Source organism: Phyllobates terribilis, unplaced genomic scaffold (assembly GCF_046119375.1).
Source record: "Phyllobates terribilis strain yellow unplaced genomic scaffold, ASM4611937v1 Scaffold_7__3_contigs__length_470593459, whole genome shotgun sequence".
Taxonomy (NCBI): Eukaryota; Metazoa; Chordata; class Amphibia; order Anura; family Dendrobatidae; genus Phyllobates; species Phyllobates terribilis.
Genome location: NW_027362767.1, coordinates 366,965,184 through 366,983,215, shown reverse-complemented (window position 1 = coordinate 366,983,215; position 18,032 = coordinate 366,965,184). Strand labels below are relative to the sequence as shown.

Sequence of the window (18,032 nt, the reverse complement as noted above, 5' to 3'; positions counted from 1 at the left end):
TTGACACGCTAGCCGCTGATGTCCCCACAGTATCCGCATGGTGTTACAAAGATCCGGACATTTGTGTTAAAAATCGCTGATTGGTCGCTGGCGCTGCCCGCGACCAATCACCGATTTGGGCGCCAAATTTAAATATCGGCCGCAACCAATCACCAATCTTGGCTCCACATTTAAACACCGCTGTGCTGATTGGTCGCCGACGCTGGGCGCGACCAATCACCGATTTTGGCGCCACATTTAAATAGCGTCCGTGACCAATCAGTACAGCGGTGTTTAAATGTGGAGCCAAGATGGGTGATTGGTCGCGGAGGATATTTAAATTTGGCGCCCAAATCGGTGATTGGTCGCGGCTGATATTTAAATTTGGCGCCCAAATCGGTGATTGGTCACGGGCAGCGCCAGCGACCAATCAGCGATTTTTAACACCAATGTCCGGACCTTTGTAACACCATGCTGATACTGTGGGGACATCAGCGGCTAGGGTGTGAAGGGAGGACCGGGGAGCGGCGCTGCGGGTCAGGATACTTCTGCTGCGAGCGCCCGCTCATGTCCCTGGTTCTCGCAGCGGAAGTATCCGCACAGGCAGCGCCGCTGACATCCATGCGGCTAGGGTGTGAAGGGAGGACCGGGGAGCGGCGCTGACATCCAATTGGTCGCGGCCGCTATTTAAATGTGCCGCACAAATCGGTGATTGGTCGCCGTCTTGACCGCGACCAATCACTGATCTTGCCGCCAAAGTTAAACACTACTGTGCTGATTGGTCGCGGACGCTGCCCGCGACCAATCACAGATTTGTGCGCCAAATTTAAATATCGGCCGCGACCAATCACCGATCTTGGATCCACATTTAAACAACGCTGTGCTGATTGGTCGCGGTCGATATTTAAATGTGGCGCCCAAATCGGTGATTGGTCGCAGTCTTGGCGCGCGACCAATCACTGATCTTGCCGCCAAAGTTAAACACTACCGTGCTGATTGGTCGCGGACGCTGCCCGCGACCAATCACCGATTTGTGCGCCAAATTTAAATATCAGCCTCATGCACGTCACTGACAGCGTGGGAAAATTCTCACGCTGAAGCGCTGAGTGCAGGAGAATTCTCCCACGCTGTCAGTGACATGCATGAGGTGAGCTGAGTTCATTGGACATGACCTCGGCTCATCTTTATGCCGTCACAGAGAGACGCTGAGGAGCGCAAGCATGCCTGCTCTTCTCAGTGTCTGCGGGATGACAGGCTGGATGGCAGCGTTCTGCTGCGGTCCAGCCTGTCATCTCGATGTAGCAGAACTGAAGCTGTCGTGGGAACCATGGAAAGGTAAGGATGAGGTTGCTTTATTATTTTTCTTTTATTGCAGGAGATCGTTGGCTTCAGCTGGAATGGGCGTGATGGTAAGTATGGTTTAATTTAGAACAATAAAGAATTGTGTGTTTATTTCAATTAAAGGACTTTATTCTGGGTGTTTGTGTTTTCTTTTAACTTTGACAATGGGGTTAGTAATGGGGGTGTCTTATAGACGCCTCTCCATTACTAACCTGGGCTTGATGTCAGCTGGCATTATAAGCTGACATCAACCCCAGCCCTATTACCCCACTGCCACCGCTACAGGGCAGTGGGAAGAGCGAGGCTAAGTGCCAGAATTGGCGCATCCTATGGATGCGCCATTTCTGGGGCGGCTGACGGCTGGTGTTTCTAGCCTGGGAGGGGGCCAATATTCATGGCTCCCTTCCTGGGCTATTAATATCAGCCCCCAGCTGTCTGCCTAGCCTTTGCTAGCTATTAAAATAGGGGGGACCCCACGTCATTTTTTTGGGGGGTCCCCCATTTTAATAGCTAGTAAAGGCTAGCTATTCAGCTGGGGGCTCATATTAGTAGCCTGGGAAGCTCCGTGGGTATTACCCCCTTCCCAGGCTTCAAACATCTGCCCCAGCCGTCTGCTTAACCTCCGCTAGAGACTAAAATTACGGGGAACCCCACGCCAATTTTTTTTTTAATAAATCCTTTATTTTAACACTAAATGACAAGTACAGTAATCAACACTGTCACTGTACTTCTTATATATGTGACTGACATGTTTCTATCTATCTAATCTATGTGTGATGCTCTATCTTTCTGTTCTAAATTGTCGGGTACAGATGCTGAATTGCCGGCCGGCTTTTTTAAAGAGACGGTGCATGAAAACACTATTATTTTTTTTAATAAATCCTTTACACTAAATGACAAGTACAGTAACCAACACTGTCACTGTACTTCATATATATGTGACTGACATGTTTCTATCTATCTAATCTATGTGTGATTATTTATTCTTTCTATTCTAAATTGTCGGGTACTGAATTGCCGGCCGGCTTTTTTAAAGAGATGGTGCATGAAAACACTATTATTTTTTTTAATAAATCCTTTACACTAAATGACAAGTACAGTAACCAACGCTATCACTATACTTATTATATATGTGATTGGCATGTTTATATCTATCTATGTGTGAAGCTCTATTCTTTCTGTTATAAATTGTCGGGTACAGATGCTGAATTGCCGGCCGGCTTTTTTAAAGAGACGGTGCACGAAAACACTATTATTTTTTTAAATAAATCCTTTACACTAAATGACAAGTACAGTAAGCAACACTGTCACTGTGCTTCTTATATGTGTGACTGACATGTTTCTATCTATCTAATCTATGTGTGATGCTCTATTCCTTCTTGTCTAAATTGTCGGGTACTGGTGTATGCCGCTGCTGAATTGCCGGCCGGCTTTTTTAAAGAGAGTGTCTTCTGAGCAGTTTGTCAGCTTTTGGACACCTTTGAAGGTGTTTTCTATGTGTTTCTATGTGTTTTTGTTTGCCTGCCATTGGTTTTAACGGTGTTCGACGGTGTTCGACGAACAGTTCGACGAACAGTTCCTCGAACATCCCGGTGTTCGACGAACCGAACCGAACCCGAACACTACGGGGGTGGCTCAACACTAGTCTGTAACCTATCCCAGCCAACATAGCGCTCCTTTCTCTTCCAAACCCTGCCGTACACCAAAGCAGTGGTTTTACCCCACATATGGGGTATCGGCGTACTCAGGAGAAATTGCACAACAAATTTCATGGTGCAATTTCTCCTGTTATCCTTATGATAATGCAAAATTAGGGGATGAAAAACATTTTTTGTGGGAAAAATGTGAAAATTTTATTTTTATGCCTCAATATTGTAAACTTCTGTGAAGCACCTGGGGGTGCAAGGTGCTCACCACACATCCAGATAAGTTCCCTAAGGGGTCTAGTTTCCAAAATTGTGTCACTTGTGGGGGGTTTCCACTGTTTAGGCACATCAGGGGCTCCCCAAATGCAACATGGCGTCCGCTAATTATTCAAGCACATTTTACATTCAAAAAGTCAAATGGCGCTCCTTCCCTTCCAAACCCTGCCGTGCGCCGAAGCAGTGGTTTTCCTCCACATATGGGGTATCAGCGTGTTCAGGAGAAATTGCACAACAAATTTCATGGTGCAATTTTTCCTATTACCCTTATGATAATGCAAAATTAAGGGATGAAAAATGTTTTAGTGGGAAAAAATGTGAAAATTTTATTTTTACAGCTCAATATTATAAACTTCTGTGAAGCACCTGGGGGTTCAAGGTGCTCACCACACATCTAGATAAGTTCCCTAAGGGGTTTAGTTTCCAAAATGGTGTCACTTGTGGCGGGTTTCCACTGTTTAGGCACATCAGGAGCTCTCCAAACGCAACATGGCGTCCGCTAATTATTCAAACAAATTTTACATTCAAAAAGTCTAATGGCGGTCCTTCCCTTCCGAACCCTGCAGTGAGCCCAAACAGTGGTTTTCCCTCACATATGGGGTATCAGCATGCTCATGAGAAATTGCACTACAAATTGTGTAGTCCATTTTTTCCTGTTACCCTTGTGAAAATAAAAAACTGGGTCTAAAGTAACATTTTTGTGAAAAAAAGTTAAATGTTCATTGTTTTCTTCCACATTCCAAAAATTCCCGTGAAACACCTGAAGGGTTAATAAACTTCTTGAATGTGTTTTTGAGCACCTTGAGGGGTGCAGTTTTTAGAATGGTGTCACTTTTGGGTATTTTCTGTCATAAAGGCCCCTCAAAGTCACTTCAAATAAGATGTGGTCCCTAAAAAAACGTTTTTGTGAATTTTGTTGGAAAAATGAGAAATCGCTGGTCAACTTTTAACCCTTAGAACTTCCTAACAAAAAAAAATGTTGGTTCCAAAATTGTGCTGATGTAAAGTAGACATGTGGGAAATGTTATGTATTAACTATTTTGTGTGACATATCTCTCTGATTTAAGGGCATGAAAATTCAAAGTTTGAAAATTGCAAAATTTTCAAAATTTTTGACAAATTTCCGACTTTTTCACAAATAAACGCAAATTTCGAAGAAATTTTACCACTGTAATTAAGTACAATATGTCATGACACAACATTCTCAGAATCAGGGGAATCCGTTGAAGCATTCCAGAGTAATTACTTCATAAATTGACAGTGGTCAGAATTGAAAAAATTGGCCTGCTCTCGAAGGCAAAAACAGGCTTTGGCACGAAGTGGTTAAGACTGTAGTGGAATACAATGCATTGGGGATCATGAATAGCGAGGTGTTTAGCAAAAAAGTGAATGTGTATGAATGTGTATTGAATATAAGATGTAAGAGATAAGTGTATAATAATAAGTGTATAAGGAGCAATGAATTAAAAAAAGTGATATGAGAAAAATCATGAGATAAAAGTGAAGGCTGGTGTAAAAAAGGGGTATAAGAGTGCTAAGTGTAAAAAAAAAAAATAATCATGATGTAAATAAATTAAATGAAATAATCATGAAATAAGCATAATGTGAAATCCAAATAGGCCAGTTCATAATGAATATAAATACATCTAAAATTGTGTATAAAAATATATGTGAAATGGACAGGGGAAAGTTGTTGACATGACATGCGGAGCGGGGGTGGAGGAGAAGGGACGGGGAGAAGAGGGGAGTGGGGAGGGGAGGGGAAGGGGGAGCTGGAGGGGGAGGGAGAATGGGGAGTGAGAAAAGGAAGGGGGGAGTGGGGGAAATTTTTGGAAACAACTAAAATTAAATACAATCTACATCTCAAAATGAATACATAGAATTGAATAAAAACGTCCATAAGGAAAATATCGAAAAAGATACCGACAAAATTACCGACAAAAACGGGTGAGCTTTTTTATGAAGTTCTCTTTTCATTGACGTTTGTGGTATAAAAGTCCTTTGCTGTGATATTTTCCAAAAAGGCTAATAGTTGTTTTCTTATTTGCTTTTTCCTCTCTTTTTCACAGCTCTAGATCAATGGCATTCCTCAGCAGAGCTTCTCTATCAGACGTCTCACCAACATCAGGATGACGAAGGACCAAAAAGAAAGGACAGCCACACACCAAGTCAGCAGGTAAATATATTAGGGTATTCTAAAAGGCATAGGAAAAACTAAATTAAAAACAAATAAAATAAATAACGGTATAAAATTACAAACACACAAGATTACTGTGCTGGATAAAAATATAGTACAGATGTGTGATCATGTGGACAAAATTAAAATTATAGTAATGATAAAGGATCTCTCATTAGGTGTCGTTACAAAAAGGCCCCAAAACGAAAGTTCTCATTTAGACCCTGGGGAAATAATGTTCCAAGTCAATAGATCCACCGACTTTCTTGTTGAGACAATATTTTTGTTAGGCATCCTCCTCTGATTCCCATGCTTTCCTGATCGATAGCTTTGATTATCAGTCCCTCTGGCTTGCAATTATGATGTAGCCTAAAGTGTTTGGGCAAGATCTTCAGGGTATTTATGTCTTCAACAGTAGAGGCCTTTATTACATCTCTAACATGTTCCCTGACTCTTATTTTCAATTCGCGGGTTGTCATGCCTACATATACCTTACCACACGGGCACAAGGCCTGGTAAATTACTCCTTTAGAGGAGCATGTGAGATTTTTTCTGATAGTAAAGGTTCTTGTTCCATCATGGTTAATGAAGGTCTCACTTCTTTTAAGATTACCACAGGCTTTGCAAAGGCCACACAGGAAAAACCCTTTCAGTTCATTGGGTTCATTAGTCATATTTCTATCCAATTCACATGTATAGTGACTATGGACCAATATGTCCCTTAAGTTTTGAGATCTTTTAGCCACAATGGATGGTCGTGCTGGAAGTATCTTCTTTAAGACCGAATAGTGCAAACTTTGCAGGTTGTGATGATGATGTGGCCATCCATCTCCTTAGTTTACTGTTACTTAGAATGCAAGCGCAAGTATGCAGTCAGCCACCCACCCACAGGCCGCAATACTAAACTGGTTCATTTCTGGACAACTGCTTTCACTTGAAATGTTGCCAATGTAGGCTCGTGGAGGCGGAAGCTTTTTACAACCTCATGGCAGTGGCTGGGTCTCCATACTCTGTCCCCAGTTGCCACTATTTCTCCCGGTGTCGTCCCCATCTTCCACAAGCACGGATCCCAGAACATTACCCGTGCCCTCTCCAGTGCACTTAGTGGGAAGGACCGCATAACCACAAACACGTGGACAAGTGAATGTGGCCAGGGACGGTACAGCTCACTAACGCATTCCACTGGGTTAATATTGCGGAAGCCGGGACCCAGTGGGAACCTGAGGCGGATCACGGTAATAGTGATCACAAAATAATACGTTTTCATTTAACCTTTAATAAGATGTGTAGTAGAGGGGTTACAAGGACACTAAACTTCAGGAAGGCAAATTTCCAACGGTTGAGATATGATCTTACTGCAATAAACTGGGACGATATCCTGAGACATAAAGCTACACAAAGCAAATGGGAGACATTTATTAGCATCCTGAATAGGACCTGTGCGCAATATATACCCTATGGGAATAAACATGCTAGAAACAGGAGGAAACCACTATGGCTAAATAGAGTTGTAAGGGGCGCAATAAGCGACAAAAAGAAAGCATTTAGAGAACTAAAGCAAGTAGTGATGAGGCATTAAATAAATATAGAAAATTAAATAAATTCTGTAAAAACCAAATCAAGGCAGCAAAGATTGAGGCAGGGAGAATCATTGCCAGAGAAAGTAAAAATACCCCCAAAATATACTTTAACTACATAAATAGTAAAAAAATAAAAAATGATAGCGTTGGCCCCCTTAAAAATACTCTGGGTGAAATGGTGGATGAGGATGAGGAAAAAGCCAATATGCTAAATGATTTTTTTTCAACCGTATTTACACAAGAAAATCGCATGACAGAAAACATGATTAGTGACAAAAAAAATTCTCCATTAAATGTCACTTGCTTAACCCAGCAGGAAGTACGGCGGCGTCTAAAAATCACTAAAGTTGATAAATCCCCGGGCCCGGATGGGATACACCCGCGAGTATTGCAGGAATTAAGTAACGTCATAGATAGACCATTATTTTTAATCTTTAAAGATTCCATAATAACAGGGTCTGTACCACAGGACTGGCGTATAGCAAATGTGGTGCCAATATTCAAAAAGGGGACAAAAACTGAACTTGGAAATTATAGGCCAGTAAGCTTAACCTCTACTGTGGGTAAAATCCTGGAGGGTTTCCTAAGAGATGCTATACTAGAGTATCTGAAGAAGAATAACCTCATGACCCAATATCAACATGGGTTTACGAGGGACCGTTCCTGTCAAACTAATCTGATCAGTTTTTATGAGGAGGCAAGTTCCGGACTGGACCAAGGAAATGCAGTGGATGTTGTGTATATGGACTTTTCAAAAGCTTTTGATACGGTTCCACACAAAAGGTTGATACATAAAATGAGTACAATGGGGATAGGGGAAAATATATGTATGTGGGTTAAGAATTGGCTCAGTGATAGGAAACAAAGGGTGGTTATTAATCGAAAACACTCAGACTGGGTCTCAGTTAACAGTGGGGTACCACAGGGGTCAGTATTGGGCCCCCTTCTTTTTAACATATTTATTAATGACCTTGTAGGGGGCATACAGAGTAATATTTCAATATTTGCAGATGACACCACTAAACTCTGCAGGGTAATCAATACAGAGGAGGACAATTTTATATTACAGGAGGATCTATATAAACTAGAAGCTTGGGCTGATAAATGGCAAATGAGCTTTAATGGGGATAAATGTAAGGTAATGCACTTGGGCAGAGGAAATAAAATGTATAATTATATGCTTAATTGTAAAACACTGGGCAAAACTGTCACTGAAAAAGACCTGGGTGTATTGGTGGACGACAAGCTCACGTTTAGTGGCCAGTGTCAGGCAGCTGCTGCAAAGGCAAATAAAATAATGGGATGCATTAAAAGAGGCAAAGATGCTCATGAGGAGAACATGATTTTACCTCTATACAAGTCACTAGTGTGACCATACTTAGAATACTGTGTACAGTTCAGGTCTCCAGTGTATAAGAAAGACATAGCTGAACTAGAGAGGGCGCAGAGAAGAGCGACCAAGGTTATTAGAGGACTGGGGGGTCTGCAATACCAAGACAGGTTATTACACTTGGGGTTATTTACTGTGGAAAAAAGAAGGCTTAGGGGTGATCTTATTACTATGTACAAGTATATGAGGGGACAGTACAAAGACCTGTCTACTGATCTTTTTACTCTGAGGCCAGAGACGGGGACAAGGGGGCCTCTTCTACGTCTGGAGGAAAGAAGGTTTAATCATAATCACAGACGGGGATTCTTTACTGTAAGAGCAGTGAGACTATGGAACTCTCTGCCGCATGATCTTGTAATGAGTGATTCACTATTAAAATTTAAGAAGGGCATGGATGCCTTTCTTGAAAAGTATATTACAGGTTATATATACTAGATTCCTTGATAGGGCGTTGATCCAGGGAACTAGTCTGATTGTCGTATGGAGTCGGGAAGGAATTTTTTTCCCCAATATGAGCTTAGTGTTTGCCACACGTTTTTTTTTTTGCCTTCCTCTGGATCAACATGTTAGGCTATGGGTTGAACTAGATGGACTTAGTCTTCCTTCAACCTTAAAACTAAAACTATGTTACATCCTCCAGACATAGAAGATTGCGGGACCTGCCTGGGTGCTTCAGCACAATGTTCATAAGGTAGACAGCAGCAGTGATCGGTCTCCTAGACATTGAGCAAATTATTCATGATGAGGCCATCCATCTCCTTAGCTTTCTGTTACTTGGAATGCAAGTGCTAGTATGCAGCCAGCCACCCACCCACCCACCCACAGGCCACAATACTAAACTGGCACATTTCTGGACAGTTGCTTGCACTTGAAATGTTGCCTTCTAGGCTCGTGGAGGCGGAAGCTTTTCACAACCGCATGGCGGCGGCTGGGTCTCCATACTCGGTCCCCAGCCGCCACTATTTCTCCCGGTGTCGTCCCCGCCTTACACAAGCACGGGTCCCAGAACATTACTTTCGTGTACTTTTCTGTGGGTATCTGCTTGGCTCCTACCAGCCTGGAATATTTCCAGTGAACTATGGCACAACGCCATGGTATTAGTAGTACCAGTAGCGAAGCCATACACAATTTCCTTCCCAGGAATTTTATTTGGTAGACTGAACCAAGGTTGTAGCACTGTGTACTAACTCTGCTTCAGCCCTCAGGTCCCGCTGCTAGCCTGACTACCAGTCCAGTCCACCAGCCTGACTACCAGTCCAGTCCACCAGCCTGATTACCAGTCCAGTCCGTCAGCCTGACTACCAGTCCAGTCCGCCAGCCTGACTACCAGTCCAGTCCACCAGCCTGACTACCAGTCCAGTCCGTCAGCCTGACTACCAGTCCAGTCCGTCAGCCTGACTACCAGTCCGGTCTGCCAGCCTGACTACCAGTCCAGTCCGCCAGCCTGACTACCAGTCCAGCCCGACAGTTTGCTTACAGCCCAGCCTGCCAGTCTGTCTAGGGGCCAGGCTTGTCTGCCTACCCAGAGAACGTACCAGTCACCTGCCGTGCCTACCAGCCAGCCTACCGGGAGGCTCCTGCCAGTTACCCGTGGTGTCAGCCAGTCCGTCTACCCGGATCACCCGTCAGCCTGCCTGCCGTGCTCATCTGCTGTAACGGTCAGTCCCTGCCTTCTGACCCATGGGAGTCACCTGCTCTCATACAAGATCGGTCCCCAGAGTAGCACCTGGTCCCTCTGCTCGGTCCTTCCCTGGTTCACGGAGTCAATTGAGCCACCGTGCGACCTTGGTCAGTCCGAGTTGATACCTAGTTACGCCCCTCTGGTCCCTCCTTGCACCGCAGCACAGAGGTTCCACCACCCGGATCAGTAACAATCCTCACCCATCCCTTGTAGACTGTGAGGCCTCGCGTGTAGGATCCTCTCCTCTTCTGTACCAGTCGCCATCACATTTTTGTTCAAGATTATTGTAATTGTTTTTGAGATGTACACCCCTTTTTCACATGTAAAGCGCCATGGAATAAATGGCGCTATAGTAATAATATTAATGTGGTCCAGACTCACGGCTACTGAGACTGGACCGTGTGGAAGACAGGGTGGTGGTGGAAAACTGACTGGAAGCATTATCTTCTATCCAAGCAACAACCTTTTCACATTACTTTGGCTTCAGTAGTCGTGTTCCACGGCCCCCTAGAAATTGGGACAGCAAGGTAGTTCGACATGATGTGGGTGTGCTCCCTCAGCAGGTACAGTTTCATTTTGCCCTCGGCCTCTGCATGCATCACCACCATCACCATCACATCCACTTCCCCGTCCCTTGCCACGCACCTTGCACATTTTAAATGGAGTTTAATATTTGTCACGTTGCCAAAAATGTCTGTATTATTACCACAGTAATATAGGATCACGCCTGATGACCACTGTTTTAGGCAGTGATCTGGGAGTCAGAGATGCTTCCAGGGGTCTTCCCCATACTGTTCCCATGTCTTTTCAGCACTGTATGGATGTGTCTGATCATGTCTCACACACCACATGGCCAGATAAGTAAAATATTAAAATTACATTTACTGGTGAATGTTTTTTTCACTGTTAAAAGCAGTGCAAAGACGCATAAAAAACGCTACGTGTGAACATAGCCCAAGGTGTGGAGGAGCATTTTTTTTTAGGTTTACTTCTTTTGCCTTATATGCAAGTCATTACCCTGGAAAGAATGTTCCTTAACGTTTTCCCCAGGAAAATCCATTTTGGTTTCTTTTTTGTATGTTTTATTGTGAGTCCGTAAAAGTGGCGTAATACTCTGACAACATTGTTCACAGCAGTGATCTGGGAGTCAGAGATACTTCCAGGGGTCTTCCACATGCTGTTCCCATGCCATTTGAGCACTATTCTCGTCGATTAGGACAATTTTTAGGCCCCCTGCAGACCTCCGGGGGGAGAAAGGGGCAGGCCACTGGAAAAATGCTCGAGTTCGCAATTGACTTTCATTGGGCTCGGGCTCGTTGCTCAGGTCGAGAACCTGAGCATTCCAATTTATTCGATCTGAATAACTAGCACCCGAGCATTTTAGTGCTCGCTCATCACTATTTAATATATAGTGTAACAATGCTACTTACTTGGAAGCGATATGTGGTATCACAGGAACCGTTTCTATGTAAAAGTCCAGCTGGTTCATTTCAGTCCTCATAAAACACAACACAGGAAAACTCAAATACAGCCCTTGTCAGGCAGTGACACATAAATCAAAAGTTTATACAATAGTGCTAGTTTGTCTGCTTAAGTTAGAGTCCAGCTTCTTAATCCTTTTGCAAAGCCACACAATGCAGGAGGTTTACACACCTCCATGCACAAAACCATGTGTGAGATACACAGGTCCCATTTTACAATGTGAATCACACCCAGTGGTCGAGATATGGTGAGCAGCCATCCCTCCCTAACTTTTCAGCTGCTCACATTAAGACCTGGCCCTATCATGACCGATTAACCTCTCTTAGTACTATGTGTACTAGAGCATTACTCCAGGTTTTACATCACAGAGGATATCCACCTCTTTGATACATATCTCCCATCCAGTATGTGTTCGGCAGCCACCTTACATACCTCCCGCTTTGTCTAAAGCTGTGGGGCTTGGCATCTAGCACTACTAGACACAGAAATCTTGAGATAGCATCGGCATTACCGTGTAACTTCCCGGCTCTATGTTCCACATGGAAGTGGAAATCCTGCAGGGCTAGAAACTTGTAGGTAACACAATCATTTTTCCCCTTTTTCTACCTCATCGACCTGAGTGGGGCATGGTCTGACACTAATTAAAATTTTCACCTTAACAGATAGTATCGCAATGTATCTACCACCCACTTTATGGCCAAGCATTCCTTTTCTACAATGGAATAATTTTTCTCTCATCCTGACAGTTTCCTACTTAGGTAGCGAACAGGATGGTCCTCTTCGTGTATCTCCTGAGAATGGACCGCTCCTAATCTGACTTCTGAGGCGTTCATCTGGAATACAAATTTCTTCTTAGAATCGAGGGCTACAAAGACCGGCTGCTTACACAGAGCTGCTTTCAGTTCTTAAAAGGCTGCCTCCGCTTCTGAAGTGAATTTGGCCAGAACTGATTTTGTCCCCTTAAAGAGGTCGGTCAGGGGTAAAGCCATCATGGAAAAGTTTGGAATGAAGCTCCTGTAGGACCCAACGATTCCCAGAAAGGCTGTAACTTGCTTTTTTGATAGCAGTCTCGGCCAATTCTGGATTGCGTCCACTTTATTGATCTGGGGTTTGATTTTGCCCCTACCTAGTACATATTCAAGGTATTTGGCTTCCCTTTTCCCCAAGGCACATTTTTTTGGATTTATAGAGAACCTCGCCTTCCTGAGAGCATCAAACACCACCTGTACCTTTCTCAGATGACTTCCCCAATAAGGGCTGAAGATTGCAATATCATCCAGGCATGCTGCAGTGTAGTTCTTATGGGGTGCGAGGATCTGGTCCATGGCCCTCTGGAAGGTGGCTGAAGTTCCCTGCAGTCCAAAAGGCATCCGGACGTATTGGAAGCATCCATCAGGTGTAGAGAAAGCCGTATTCTCCTTGGATTCCAGTGACATGGGGATTTGCCAATATCCCTTTGTTAGATCGAAGGTGGTTATGTATCTTGACAGTCCAAGTCTCTCGATCAGCTAATCAACATGTGGCATCAAATATACGTCGAACTTGGAAACTTCGTTCAGCATCATTACAGAATCTCCATTCTCTATCAGGTTTTGAAACAAAGACAATCGGGTTAGACCACCCACTCTTAGACCCACTCTTAATGATCCCGAGATTCAGTATATGCTTACCTTCCTTGGACATCAATTCTCAGCTGGCCTCGGGAATTCGGTAGGGCTTCATCCGTACATGGGGATCCATCAGTGTTCTATGACATCTGTACACCTCAGCAAATCTGAGAGAGAATAGGTCCCGGTTCTGCTGCAGCAATTCCCGACATAGCTGTTTTTGGGCCTTTGACAGCGTCTCTGCAATTGTGACACATTCAATGTCCCCTTCTGGCATAACCAGCATACATAGAGTTTCAGGGGTCCCTGTCTTGCCATGCCTTGACAAGATTGATGTTGTAGACCTGGTATGGTTTTCGTCTTCCTGGTTGCCGAAACTTGTAGTTCCCTTCACCCAGCTTCTCTACCACCTCATGGAGGCCTTGACATTAGGCCAAAAACTTACTCTCTACCGTGGGAATAAGAGAACTCGGTCCCAGGGGCTGAACTGCCTCACCCTGGCTGACCGGTTGAAGACCCGGAATTGAGCCTCTTGTAGAGGAGATGTTCCTTTATGATGGGCATTAACTTCGCAACCCTCTACTGCATATAGGTGACGTGCTCGATGGCGTGACCTCGACTTTGCCGCTTTTCTTTGCTATATCAAGGACACCTCGTGGATGTCGGCTTTCTAGGAGTTCAAACAAAGAGAATCCGGTAGAAGCTTTTGGAACCTCCCAGATAGAGAATAATAAATATGGGAGGAGACAGTCCCAGTCTCAACCGTACTTTTCTATGACCTTCTTAAGCATACTCTTTAAGGTTTCATTGAACCTTTCCACAAGGCCGTCTATCTGGGGATGGTAAACTGATGTCTTCAGTTGTGTAATTTGCAAGGCCTTACAAAGTTCCCTCATCACCTTACTCATAAAGGGTGCACCTTGGTCAGTCAGGATCTTCCTTGGCAGTCTTGTCTGGGCAAAGTTGTGGACCAACTCACATGCTATACTTTTCACGGAGGAGTTCCTCAGGGGAAACGCTTTTGGGTACTGCGTAGCATAGTCGAGAACAACCAATAGATATTGATGCCCACGAGCAGACTTAACAAGGGGGCTGACCAGGTCCAGGGCAATTCACTCAAACGGCACTTCTATATAATGGGTAGTGGCACAAAGGGGTTTTGGAAGTGAGAGGTGGGAGTGGTTAACTGGCAGGTGGAACAGGACTTGCAATACCTTAGGATTTCTCAGTTACATCCGAGTCAATAGAACCTCTGCATGACCTGCTCTTGGCTTTTGTCGACATCCAGATGGCCAACCAAGGCATGTGAATGGGCCATGTCCAACACCCTTCGTCTATAGGATCCTAGTACCAACCACTGCTCCACTATTTCCTCTCTGACCTTAGTAACCAAGTACAAAATTCCCCACTCGTCATAAAATAAGGAAATCTGGTGTCAGCCCCAAGCTCCTGCGCTATGCCATTTATAACAGTTACATTATTGAACGCTTCTTTTAGAGCTAGGACCCTATGTTGGGGGGACCCAAAATTTTCTCTGGTCACCCCATCTCAAGAATGTCGGCCTCAGGGGATACAACCTCCTCATCTCCCACCATTACACAGAAGGGAAACCTGTCAGACTCTAGGGGTGGTGAGACTTCTTTAGGGCCAACCCATCTGTTATCCGAGCAATCAAAGTCTGTACCCCTCCCCCATAAGTACCAAAACAACACAAAGTTCTGGCCTATAATAATTGGGTGCAATAATCCCTGGACCACGCCAACCTCATGGGACTCAGTACCTCAGGCAATCTCAATGACTGCTCTGGCCACCAGGTAGTCTTTAGCATCCCCTTGAATGCACCGAACGCCCACCTTCTTCCCAGGGATCAATTGGAGAGGGAGTGTGGCCCTCATGAAGGTCACCAAACTCTTTGAGTCTAGTAATCCAGTCATTTGCAGACCATTCACTTTTACGAGACAAGCTTGGGGCCCCTTGCCGGGTGGAAAGTCCACACTGCAGGCCGGATAGGCATAGAATGAACACCGGCGTCCCATGCTACAGTCCATTTGCTCAGTGGTCAGTGGACAAAGGGCGGCTATATGACTTGGGCCGTGACATTTCCAGCAAATTACATCCCCTGATAGGACCTTTGACATGACCTCCGCCACCCCTTTAGACTTTGGATGCCCCACTATCTTTTGAGCATCCGTCCCCTGATAGGACCCCCAGTATTACGTTTTAAATTTTGCATATTCTTTGGCATCCTGTAAGGCTAAATCATAGGCCTTTTGTGGCTCTCTCATTCAGTATGGTGTGGAGCTGTACCAAATGAAAAAATCTATCCGAAAACATCAGAAATCGCTAAACTCACAAAGCAGAAAACAACAACAAGAAAATCAGGTGAACACATATAAAATGGATTTAAAAAAATGCAAATAAAATAATGAATTGGGTGCAGACAAAAAAAGCACAAAACTAGACAAAAAACATGCTCAAAAGCAATGATGAATCAGGGCCTAAATGTTCCTCTCATGTAACAGATGTGTGGCGCCCCTGAGGGTTCGACCGCCACAGGAATGCTGCACTTCTCTAGTGGAGTGTAGTGTTCCTCCTCTGAGGTAAGGCCAGTGTGATAGTCGTGACCTAACCTTTTGCATCCAACACCACACTTCTCCACCAGAGGGAGCTAGTATGCACTAGGTGCTGCTCCCCTGGTTACAGGGAGACTGGGGAACCAAGAGTTAGGGAAACCAGTTAGTGGGTGAGGGTGGAGGACTTGCAAGTTAGTTACACTTTAGATTTCATATTTAATTCAAAGCCATCTTTGATCTTTGTCTTTTGCTGGTCCTTCTGCTAATTCTCCCTAGTCGAGTCTTGGTTAGCCAGTTCTGCTGTGCTGTCATATATTATGTGTAATGTGACCTCCCTCTGGGAGCGCAGATCCTGTGTGGGCCTGCGCCGGCAGGGACACAGCCCTCGTACCCTGGCCTTGGGACGAGAGGTAGGTTGCAGACAAGGAATGTCTCAACCCGGCCATGATCGAGAAGGCCCGGAGCCCAGGAGTGTGGCTCCACAGCAAATGGATCCCAGGCAGGATGCAGACGGAGCGGTGTATGCCACCTGTCCTCGCCTACCTGATATATTCAGAAGGACTCCGGCTGCAAGAGGGGTACCGGCCCCCGATACCCGACCTTGTACTCTACGTCCTGGACGGGAAAGCCCGGTTAGGCCCAGAGGATCCCATCGGGTATCGGACGGAGAGGAATTGCCACCCGTACCCTTGTTCTGAGAGGAGTTCAGAGGGAGACCCGGCCTATTTGCACACACACGGACAGGAAGGGAATTGGTCTGTAGTTCAGAAACACTCTGCTGTGAGGTTGCAACTGAATGCTGGACTTACTCGGAGGTTGTCGGACCCCCGTCTCTGGTGAACGCAGGACTCCGCAGGGAGCAGGGAGTCGCCTTCCTTTGCCATCTGAGTGAGTAAAGCCTTGGAAGTTCACCTCTATGGCCTCCGGACTGTTATTTCTGCGCCACACCGCGGGATGCGGGATCCCTTCTCCTCTACTACTACCCCCCCTCCATCCTGTCCCTCTGCCCTGAGGCCTTGCTCCGCCTGTGGGGAGTAGTAAGAACTTTGGCCGCGGTAACACTATGCCTCAGCGGACTGTAGCGGCGCTGGTGACCCTTCACTAGGCACCACAGGTGGCGTAGTCGTTAAAATAAGCCACTCAACCCGGACGAGCCCACAACATCTCTCTTTTTTTAATGTGACGGCCCTGAGCACGGGTCGGGCCCGGGCCACAGCTGCATCCCATCTCTTCGTCACAGGACCCGACACCGAGTCCCCCATCACCCAGGGTAAACCCAAAGAGGGCTCCTTCGAGAACGAGGTGCGTCACAGATGCATTAGGCCACTAGAGGGAGCTCACTCAACAGGAGTTTATAGAGCCCTCATATAATAATAATAACAATATTGCACCAACATATTCCACAGCACTTTACAATTAAGTGGGGACATGTACAGCCAATAAATTCAATACAAGGTAAGACAGTTTAAACAGTTACATCAGGAGTGAGGTCCCTGCTCGCAAGCTTACAGTCTCATTGAAATCTATAATAAAATGAATTGCATAATAATAATATATTTTTATTTCTATAGTGCCAACATATTCCACAGCGCTTTACGAATCAGAGGGAACATGTACAGATAATATCAGACATTACAGGGTAACACATAATTCTGCACATACCAAGAGGAGTGAGGGTCCTGCTGCTCACAAACTTACCATCTATGAAGAAATAGGGGAGACACAAAAGGTAAGTGGTAAAGTGCTTGTATTGTATGGTCCAGCCATCAATATAATAAAGTATTCACATAACGCTTCATGAATCGGTCACCAGTCAGTACCTGTACAATTACAGGGACCGAGTGCTATAAAGTGCATGGAGGGTGTATGAACAGATGCTATGAGGGACCAGATTCTGAGGAAGATTTAGGAGGGGCAAAAAGGGAATAGTTAGATAATTGAGGTGAGGCGATACGTCAATCTAAAGAAATGCGTTTTTAGGCCACTCTAAAAACTGTGGATACTGGGAATTAAACGAATTGTCCAGGGTAGTGCATTCCAGAGAACTGGTGCAGCATGAGAGAAGTCCTGGAGATGGGAGTGTGAGGTTCGGATTATTGAAGATGTTAGTCTTGGGTCATTAGTGTAATGGAAGGCAGATGGGTAACCAGTGCAATGACTGGCACAGGGCAGAGGAGTCGGTGTAGCGGTTCGACAGGAATATGATCCTGGCTGCAGCATTCAGGACGGATTGGAGAGGGGAGAGTTTAGTAAGAGGGAGATCGTTTAGTAGAGTCAGGAAGCAAGAAGTTAATGATAAGT

The 18,032-nt window shown here is 45.0% G+C and overlaps 1 long non-coding RNA gene across 1 annotated transcript in view; it reads left to right on the top strand.

The window, feature by feature from the left end:
* Positions 1–17,452, top strand: part of LOC141153224 (uncharacterized) — a 38,483-nt gene extending 21,031 nt beyond the window's left edge. Inside the window, exons 2-3 of the long non-coding RNA XR_012247269.1 lie at positions 5,312–5,418; positions 17,303–17,452. This is a non-coding gene — a long non-coding RNA (uncharacterized lncRNA). The remainder of the gene's footprint in view (positions 1–5,311; positions 5,419–17,302) is intronic.
* The last annotated feature ends 580 nt before the right edge of the window (positions 17,453–18,032 follow it).